The sequence below is a fragment of the Tupaia chinensis genome, unplaced genomic scaffold (assembly GCF_000334495.1).
Source record: "Tupaia chinensis unplaced genomic scaffold, TupChi_1.0 Scaffold000047_1, whole genome shotgun sequence".
NCBI classification, from domain to species: Eukaryota; Metazoa; Chordata; class Mammalia; order Scandentia; family Tupaiidae; genus Tupaia; species Tupaia belangeri.
Genome location: NW_006159505.1, coordinates 1,956,360 through 1,965,873, shown reverse-complemented (window position 1 = coordinate 1,965,873; position 9,514 = coordinate 1,956,360). Strand labels below are relative to the sequence as shown.

The following is a 9,514-nucleotide window of genomic DNA, read 5'->3' as shown; positions in this document are numbered from 1 at the left end:
AACTTGGCGGGGGACACCCTCGGAGCCTCATCTGGACGTACCCACCCCAGCCCCATAGTCAAAGATGCTCTAGTGCCAGGTTGCACACCTGGAGGGGGCAGGAGCCAAGGGAGCTGCTGTTTCTTGGTCACTTACAAGGGCACTGCCTCCTCACCATGCAGGCTGCACCTCGCACAGATGCTCCAACAGAGTTGGAGTGGCACTGGGACCGAGCCTGCCTCTGTCCCCGAGCCTCACCTGTCAGGGCTGCATCTCCCCAGAGGATTGGGGTCACCTCCTTGTAACATTCACAAAGTCATCTCCATCCCCCTGCCCAGAGCCAGCTTCGGTGAGATCTGACTACTCTAGTTTAATCTTCTTAGCTGCTCTGGGGGAAGGTACTAGTTTACAGATGAGGAAACTGAGCCCAAGAAGGATGAAAGACTCATCCAATGTGTGTGGTATATGATGGGACAGGGAGGTGACCCAGATCTGGGGGAGGTGACAGGGGTGCACAGTGGAGGAGAACTGGGCATCCTGGCTACCAGCACTCGTAGTCTCTTTCACTCATTTGGAGACAAGACCCCACCACTGGGGTACTCACAGTCCTCCAGACAGCCACACTCCCTTCACACGCCAGGCTCGTGTGGACACGGAGTCACACAGACATGGACACAGGCTACGGTGGGCACTCCCATGAACAGAAGGTCCACACACACACACACACACACACACACACACACACACACGGACGCGGGTTCCTCACACACGCATTTACTCGCAGTCTCCCACAAGCATAGGCCCGCATACTTTCACACAGACATTCTCCTGGTGCCCCCACGGGAGCATTCTGCCGTGGTCACGTGATGGCCCGGGGAGCCACTGTTGAGGATGACTAATGGACAGGCCACACACATACATAGGTCACCAGCCAAGCTGGAGCTCTCCACGGTGGGAGAGGACAGGTCAGGGGAAATCTATTTTTCTTTGCCTATGGAGTGGGAGGGTCTGGGGGTGTCAGCATCTCTTCATGACTTTGGGCCTCTCAAAGCCGTGCACAGATTCATGGGAGCAGCAATCCCATGAGACTTTCCAGGCTTGTGCTTAGCAGCCGTGTGTGTGTGTGTGTGTGTGTGTGTGTGCGCGCGCGCGCGTGCAAATGTACACACGCCGGCTCCAGGATCCTCTGGATGTGAGGAGGGAGAGCAGGAGCAGTTCCAGGGACTCCGGATGTTTGTTTTCTGGCTTCCTGGGCCCTCCAAAAGCAAATAGCTTGGGATGCCAGCCTGGCCACCCGGGTGGGGTGGGTGGGGTGCTGTGTGTGTGAGGAGCCTGCCTCCCTCTGCCCTGCAGCCCCACTGACTGGGACTGGGTCCCTGTGTAGGGATGCAGAGTGACCACGCCGTGGCCAGCGTCAGTGGGCTCCCAGGCCCATGTCCTCCCCTCTCTGGGCCTTGGCTCTCTCTTCTGAAAGATGGAGGCTAGGAGGAGGTGAGACATGGCCTTTCCTCTTGGAATCTGGGTGACAGGCAGAGACACTTGGGTTCTAGGGCTCAAAAGAGAAAGCCAAATTTGGGGGGGGCCCAGGTTCAGGGCAGGGCATGAGCCCCAGAACCTGCAATGTCTTCCCGCCAGCTCTCTCCTTTGCTGCCTCAATGCCTTTGGCTGCAGTCCAACCTTTGGCTTGCCTGCTGGGAGAGTAGGGAAGGGAGGAGGTGAGGGTGGGAATCCCAGTAAACTCACAGAGGACAGGACCAGGAGAGCGGGGCTGGAGGCTTCAGGAAGCCCCGTCCAGGGCTGGGCCTGCAAGGACAGGAGAGAGAGAGGAGAGGACTCTGCGGCACAAGACCTGGAGGAGCTAAGGCCCAGCGTTGGGGAGGCATGCAGGGGGTGAAGGACTAGGGCTGTAGTTGGGAGAAGCCAGAGCAGGCGGAGCCAGGATGGGGGTGCTGCATGGATGGCCCCTCACCCTCTGCCCTTCTGGGAGGTGACTGTGAGCTCTGCCCCAAGCTCTGTGTCGAGCATCTTACAAGCAGTTGCCAATAGCCTGGGAAGCGGGGAGCTCAGAGGGACCCCCTACCCTGAGGAACATGATGAATGGGAGCTCAGAGGCAGGGGCATGCCTGAGATGAACCATGCTCACCCCAACCCCAGTAAAGAAGGGCTATCTTTAGGAACAATAAAAATACTGGCACATTCCTGCAGGGGCAGGGAGAGGGAGTTGGGGCAGGAGGCCAGGCAGAGGAAAAGGGGGGAGGTCCCCACTCCTCCCTCACATCTGGCAGATCTTCAGGGGCTTCAGTGGTTAACCCCACCTCTCCAGCCTCTATGGGTCCCCTCCCGGCTCTCACGTCTGCCTCTCCATCACTGAATTAACCTTTGTCTCTGTCCCTGTCTCTCTCATACTCCCCCCCGGGGCTTGGGGAACAGCTGGGCTGGGCCAAGCTCTGATGACGAGCCAAATACAGTCATGGGACGGCGCAGTGCCGGGCTGTGGGAGAGAGACACACATGGGAGAGGAACAGACTGCAAGGGGGACGCACACGAGCCTGGGGAGGCCGACGTGCAGGAAGGCAGAGAGCTGGGGGCAGAGCCAGAGAGGCCCCACAGAGGCACAGCTAGCTTCTCAACCTGCTCTCTGCCTGTCCCGGCCCACCCTCCTCCATGCCTGTCACCTGTCCCCAGGTTGGCCTGTCCTCCCACCCTCTGCAGGCCACACTCACCCTATGCCGGCCTGGTGCTGCTCAGCAGCGGGCATGGCATCTGGCACAGTGGGGCGACAGGAGAAGAACGACCCCGCCCCACAGCTGAAGGGCTCACCCTCCCCTGGCTACGGCAGGGGATCAGAGGGGCCCCAAAGACACAGTGCATAGGCGGAAGGTGGCCTAATGTGGCCTGAAGGGCTGGCTGGGGCCGGGGGCTCCTGACTTGAGGTGAGAATCCAGGCCAGTCCTTCCCCAACTCCTCTAGCCTCAGTCTACCTCCATCAGGCTTGGATTCTGTAGACCATCCCATGGGAGTTCCTGGAGGAGGACAGGAAGGCTTTCTGAGGTGGTGACCTCACTCAATTAAGAAGGTGACCGAGAATGCTCCTCTGTGGGGGAGCCCCTGTGTCCTGACCTGCTGCCCGCCTGCACTGGGAGATCACTTTGAAGCACCAAGGGCCCCTGGCCTGTGGAGACTCCCTGAAAAGGTTTTCAGCTGCTCGGCACAGGGCACCCTTACCCCTTCGCCTCCTTCTCTAAGTCCGTCACTGTCAGACAAGGGAGACCTGAGAAGTCCCAACTGCCTCGCTTGCCTGGGAGTCTCCCTGGGTCCTGGGGTTGCCCCTCTCCTCACCGAGGGTGTGAGCACCTCGTGGTCCCACGGCCCTGGACCATCAGGAGTTCATCCGGTGATCTTACAGCCCAGCAAACACCCCTGCCACCCGCAATGGGCCAGGTGACGCCAGGGCCTGGAGCAGCACGGGAGAGCTCTGCCCTCCGTGAGCTCCAGGCTGATGGGAAACAGGGTGCCCGCTGCTGCGCGCCATGCCATGGTGAGGGGCGCAGAGCTGGCAGTGCTGGGAAGAGGGAAGATCAGCTTGGAGAGGGAGTGACAACGGATCTGCCTGTGGGGAGGCTCGGAAAGGGGATACTCAGCGTTCTTTCATTCGTCACGTGGCCAGCCACCCCGTGGCCATCGATTCCTGAGGGACACTCTCTTTCTGATACTGCCCCAGCCAGTCACTCAGCAGCTCCTCTTCCTCTCTGCTTAGGCCACCAAGCCTGCCTCTGGGAGGGTCATGGAAGCCAGACCTGGCCACCAGCCAGTTCACCACGGGTCTTTGCTCAGAGTGCAGCCTCCCTAGCAGGGCCCTAGTCCTGGCTTGCATACCCCTGGGAACAGGGAGCTCACCCCTTCTTCCTGCCCTAGCTTCCCCTTATGGCTGTGACTCACTGTGTGCTTACATCTGCCTCCTTGTGACTGTCACTGAGCCCCTCTCCCCTCCGTGGGCCCCAGGCCAGGACAGAGAAGAGTTAGAGGTGCCTGGTGACCAAGACGACTGGGCTGCTGGTGGTGAGGGGGATGCCAGCGATGTGCTGGAGGAAGGCTGTGCCGTCAGGGAGTGTGGGTGGCAGGGACGGGAGCTGGTGTGGGTTCTGCCACGCAGATGAGGGGGCTGAAGGTGCGGAGGGCTGGGAGGATCCCTGGGCCTGTCCTGCTCCCTCGATCTGATGTCAGCCCCTCTCCACACTCAGCCCTTGCCGCCCTCCCTCTACCACTCTGGCTGTCCCCGCATCCTCTCCTGGCTGGGGACCCAGGGGTGGGGGGCAGCCCTTGGAGAGCTGATTGCTCAGACACCCTCTGCCTCCCTCCCCATCCCTTCCCTCCTCCCACCCTTCATCTGCCCCCAGTCTAGCCCTTGTTGAACCAGAGGGAGCACAGGCACTCGCGAGGCCTTTCTGGAGGAGACAGGAACTGAGTAGCCACTGAGACTGGCTTAGAAAGGAGGGGAGGCCCAGGAGGAGCTGCTGGGGAGCAGGGAGCATGGGGGGCGCCAGGACTGGGCTCAGGTGTACTCTACAGTGCACGTGTCTCCAGTGTGGCTCAGAGGCTGGAGACGCGGCCCTGTCGGAGTAACAACTGAAGCCGGAGTCTGCGAGGGCTGGGCAGGAGGCGGGCGGGACAAGGAGGGAGCCCAGGAGGGAGGAAGCAGCGTGGACTTGCCCTGAGGATGGGTGTTCTCCCTGAGCAAGGCCCTTCCCCTCCCCAGAGCCGGCTCCCCTCTGAAATGGTATGATCAAAATAGGCCCCACCCAAGGCTCGTAGGAGGATGAAAGACATCCTTGTCGGTTGGTCTCCAGATGTGGTCCTGAGACCAACAGTGCCAGTTTCCTCTAGAAATGTGCTGGGAGTGGGAATTCTCGGACCTCTTCCCAGAAGGACCACCAGAAGCTCTGGGAGTGGCCAGTGATCGTGTTGGGACAACCTTCCAGGTGGTTCTGGTGCACACTGAAGACTGAGAACCCTAGTGGACACCTCTGGCCACAGTAGTGCTTGGCGATACCTTCCCTTCCCCAAAGCCTGACGCCCACTCATGCAGGGCACTGGCATCTGGGCTAGTCTGACTGTGGCCGCGGTCTCAGTCCTGCCTGCTCCTTCAGCCTAGGTCTCCCAAGGATCACCAAGCCTCTCTTCTCCCGCCCCTGGTCCAGCTTAGCTGTATGGAGGGAGGTTTTGGGGTGCAAGTTGTTAGCTCTTATGGATAGCTCTTCTCTGAGTATTTAAGGCACCAGTGGCTGTTAGAGGCAGCTCCTTGGGCAGGTGGCAGGCGTGGGCGGGCGAGGAGAGAGGGAGAGGGAGAAGCCGCCTTGTTCTGCTTCCTTGTCTCTGACTCTGTCTCTGACAGGGCCGGGCATGTTCTGTCGGCAGTGAAGAGTCACAGAGTAGCTTGGGGTGCTGGGCGCAGGCTGGGATCTGGAGCCCAGTCAAAGGGACTTCTCTGGTCAGAGACCCCAGGAGTCCTCCTTTGGGGGGTTCTGCCAGTCACCCTCACTGAGTACCTGTGCTTGCTGGTGCCGGGCATGTGCTGGGGGGGTAGGTCCTCTCTGGCCTTGAAGGACCCTGTTCCCTGGGAAAATAAGAGACTGTGCATTGTCTACCAGAAAAGGAGGCGGGTCCCAAAAGAGGTGCCGATGGCATCTGCTCTGGAACCACCCCCCGGATCCTCCTGGCATCAGCTCTGGAACCACCCCCTGGATCCTCCTACCATGCAGCCTTCCTGCAGGTGCACGATCTGCAGGTACTCCTCCTGGCCAGGTCCTTTCTCTCTAAGTCCTCAGGGTGACTACTTGGAGGTTTGGGGGCGGAGTAGGCAGGGGAGACAGGAGCAGGTGGGGACAAGGAGTATACAGGAAAGAGAGAGTTGGGGGGAGGGAGAGGATGTGGAGGTGGGAAATGACGGAGCAGGCAAGCAGCCTGCAACAGAGAGACAGGCATCAACGAGGCGTGGAGAGAGGCGGAGGATCTATTTGGAGAGGTCGGGAGAGCCTGACCCAGAGGGAACGAAGGAAGAACAGAGAGGGAGGAGCGCTCTGAGGTCTTGAGGGACCTTGAAGAACCCACTTTCCTCTAGAGAAAGTTGCACAAGGCCCAGAGAGAGAGAGGAACGTTCCACCCTGGGCCACGCAGGGGACCAGCACCAGCAGCGCAGGAGGTGGCGGCACGCGCAGCCAGTCCTGGTAACAGCGTGAGCCAGGAAGGTGCTAGACTTCGAGACGGAGGGCATTGTCTTCTGCGGGCCAGCCCGAGGGGTGCTGCAAGCCTTCCTTCTAGACAAGAAGGCTGGGGTCCAGGTGCCAGGCAGGGAGAGAGCAATAGGAGGGTAGAGGAGGTGGGGAAGACGGAGACTCATGGAGATGTGACTGTGACCCCGTCTCAAGTAGGACATTAGTCCCTGTGCGGGTGGCTCCAGAGCACAGAAGGTCAAATTGTCTGTTCCATAGGGTCTTTAGGAGTCAGAAATAATTTAGTCCAGACCCTCCCCTGTCCCCGGAAGAGTACAGAAATGCTGATCCAGCCCCAGGCTCAGGGCCAGCTGGCTTCACAGGAACCCCGACTTGGAACAGGCGCCCCTTTCTTAGTACCTGGGCTGCAGGACTGGCCTGGGAGCGTGGCGCTGTCTGCGGTGCTGACTGGCCCTACTTGAACAACGGAGCTGCCAGTGCGGAGCTGGGGAGAGCAGCAGGCTCCATCTCTTCATCCATTCACCTGTCACCTCCATGTCCCCACCATCCCCTCACCCACCCACCATCCATCCACCCGTCTACCCATCTACCCACCACCCATCCACCCGCCTGCCTTCCCACCAGCCATTCACCTCATTGAACTCAACCACAGACCCACAGAACTACCTGCTGCAGAGCTAGAAAGACCCATTTTTACTCAGGAGGAAACTGAGGCACAGACAAAGAAAGGGGCCTGCAGCCACACACAGCTTCTGGAGTCACTCTGGGACAGCATTAGAAATCCCTGCTCTTTTCTAAACACCATGCATTCTCTCCTAAGGCCTGGAAAATTGCTTGGTTGTTATGTTTATACCAATATTTGTTCAAAAAAGCTATGCGAGCTGAAAATGTGACTTCCTGGTGTGTGTGTGTGTGTGTGTGTGTGTGTGTGTGTGCGCGCCTATGAGCTTTCTTGTGTATGCAATGGATATGTGGTTGTGTTTATATCCGGGCATATGCATGTTTGTGCGATGATGTGTGCATATATGTATGGGCAGAGGTGTGTGTGTGGCACTGAATTTGTGTGGCATGTGTTGGTAGGCATGTGAGCAGGATTTTATGGCCATGTCTGCATATTTCCCTTCCTCTTCCTTTCAGGCGTCCAGGGGCCCTACCTCTGGCTAGAACCCAGCTCCCTCCATTCCTCTCATTTGGGAACATCCCCCCATACCTCCCATTCCTAGCTGTTCCTACTGACTCTCCCCTCCATTACCACGGCCACACTGCCCTCTGAGCCCACACTCAGGGCCCTGGAGTTGAGCTGTTTCTTCCTGAGTTAGCGCAGTGGAAGTAGAGTTGTTCTGAGGCTGGGGAAGGTTCAGGGAGGAGGAGGCATTAAAGCAAACCTTGAAGGCCCGTTAAGTGCCAGATCTGAGTAGCCCTTCCCAGCTGCACTCCTGTATGCAATGCCCTCCTCTCCTGGGGCAGGCTGGGCAGGGCCAGGAGGTGGGTGGACAGAAGACACCAGTCAGTGCACTCTGGGCTTCACTGGCCAGCTCTATCTCTAGCCCACCCTGGTCAAGGAAAGGAAGGCCCTGTCCCTGCTGCCATCCAACTCCACCAAGTTTCCTTTTTATTCCTCTTGCCATTATCCTGCCTTTGGCCTGAAAAATCACAGAAAGCTGACCAATCAAAACAAAGGTCAAATAGGCAGCCACCAATTCTAGTAAAGGACAGGTCAGGGCATCCCCCAATCAAAGCAAAGGGCAGGTTGAGGAGCCCACCAATCAGGACAAAGGACAGACTATTCTGTCTAAGCCCCCCGGGGAGGGAGCTGTGGGTCTGGTGCCCAGAAGAAGCCAGACAGGCTGGAGATCCAAAGATTTGGGTTCTGGACCTTGCTCTGTCCTCACTGGCTGGCTGGCCACAGATGGGTCTTTGCTTCTCTTTGAGTCTCAGTTTCCCCATCTGTCAAATGGGAAGACTGAAGCCTGCAGCTGTGAAAAATCTCTTTCCCCATGCCAGGCTCACTGCATCGCTGTGGCTCTCCTTCCCCAGCTTCCACCAGGCAAACCCGTCAGACCCTGCTGAGAGTGCGGCCTCTCAAGGGTCAACTGTCCTCCAGGCAGGAATAGACCTAAGCCAGCACCACTTGGCGGGCCCTTCTCTTAGAGCCCCAGTCTGGGGACCCTGGGGAGACTTTATTTTAGGATGATTTGGGGGCATCAACTCTTCCTCTTCTTTTTTAGTCTTTGAATTGACTTTGGAAGGCCACAGCAGCCTACACGCAGTCTGTGTGCAGGTCTGACCTGAGCCCTGCCAATCCGTAAGGAAATAGCTATACTCTTGAGAACTTGTGAGTGAGTGTGTGTGCACATGTGCCTGGAAGGCATCTGAAATGTGCTGGGGTGTCTGTGAGGAACTGCAAGTCCATGGCTCCGTGGTGCGCAGGTGTGAGGAAGAGTGCCTAAGAGTGGAAGGACGAGGATCCAAATTGGGGATTATGTTGTTCGTAACCAGCCACTTCCAATCCCCCAGAGTGGACTTCTCTCCATGAAGGCCTAGATGCGTCTTCGTCCTTGCACACCCTTGCATGTGGAGGGGTCATAGGGAGACAGGGCTGGGGAAGGCAGTGCCCAGTGAGCAGTTGGGGGAGAGCCCACAGCTGCCCCTCTCCTCCTGGAACACAAGATTGGGTAAGGGAGGACACAGCAGCCAAGGAGAAGCAAGGGTGAGATTGGGAGCGGAAGTCCGGGTCCCAGGCTTCACTTAGACCTCAGAGCAGGACATCCCTGTGCAGCCCTCCTGACAGGTGGCTGGACATTCAGCCAATTCTTGCATACCCTCAGAGTTGGGGAGCTCCCTTCCTCTTGGTGGCACCTACCTTTGTAGCATGGCTGTATTGGGAGGAAAGTCCTTCATCACACTGGACCAAGGCCAGCCTCTTGTGAAATCCTATGGGTCCCCAGGCTGCCCATGGGGCCACAGAGTTCAGTCCCCACACCCAGGAGGGTCTGAGAGTTTGGAGTTGAAGACTGTTAGCCCTGAGTCTGCTCTGCTATAGGCTAGGCATCGGTAGATCATCCCATCTTAGTCCCATGCAGGACGCATTGTGTTTCCAATTCCATCCCTACGTGCGTCACCGCTGCTGGGTGAGTCCCATCTTGTCCTCACCTGGGACATATGAACTGAGGTGGCCTACTCAGAGGCTCTCGGAGTGGGGGAACAGCTGTCTCCCCTCTTTGGGTTAGCTTACCATTGGTATGGCCTGAAGTTGCGGTGTTTTTTTTTTTTTTTTTTTTTTTTTTTTTTTTTTCAGTTAAGCC

At 58.1% G+C, this 9,514-nt stretch overlaps 1 protein-coding gene and 1 non-coding gene across 2 annotated transcripts in view; both read left to right on the top strand.

Annotated features, from left to right (window-relative positions):
- PDE2A (phosphodiesterase 2A) overlaps positions 1-9,514 on the top strand; it is a 64,185-nt gene that overhangs the window by 19,215 nt on the left and 35,456 nt on the right. The gene's annotated exons all lie outside the window — the stretch shown is intronic.
- Positions 4,542-4,600, top strand: MIR139 (microRNA mir-139). The gene has a single exon (NR_129427.1). It is a non-coding gene; the product is annotated as a microRNA mir-139 (primary transcript).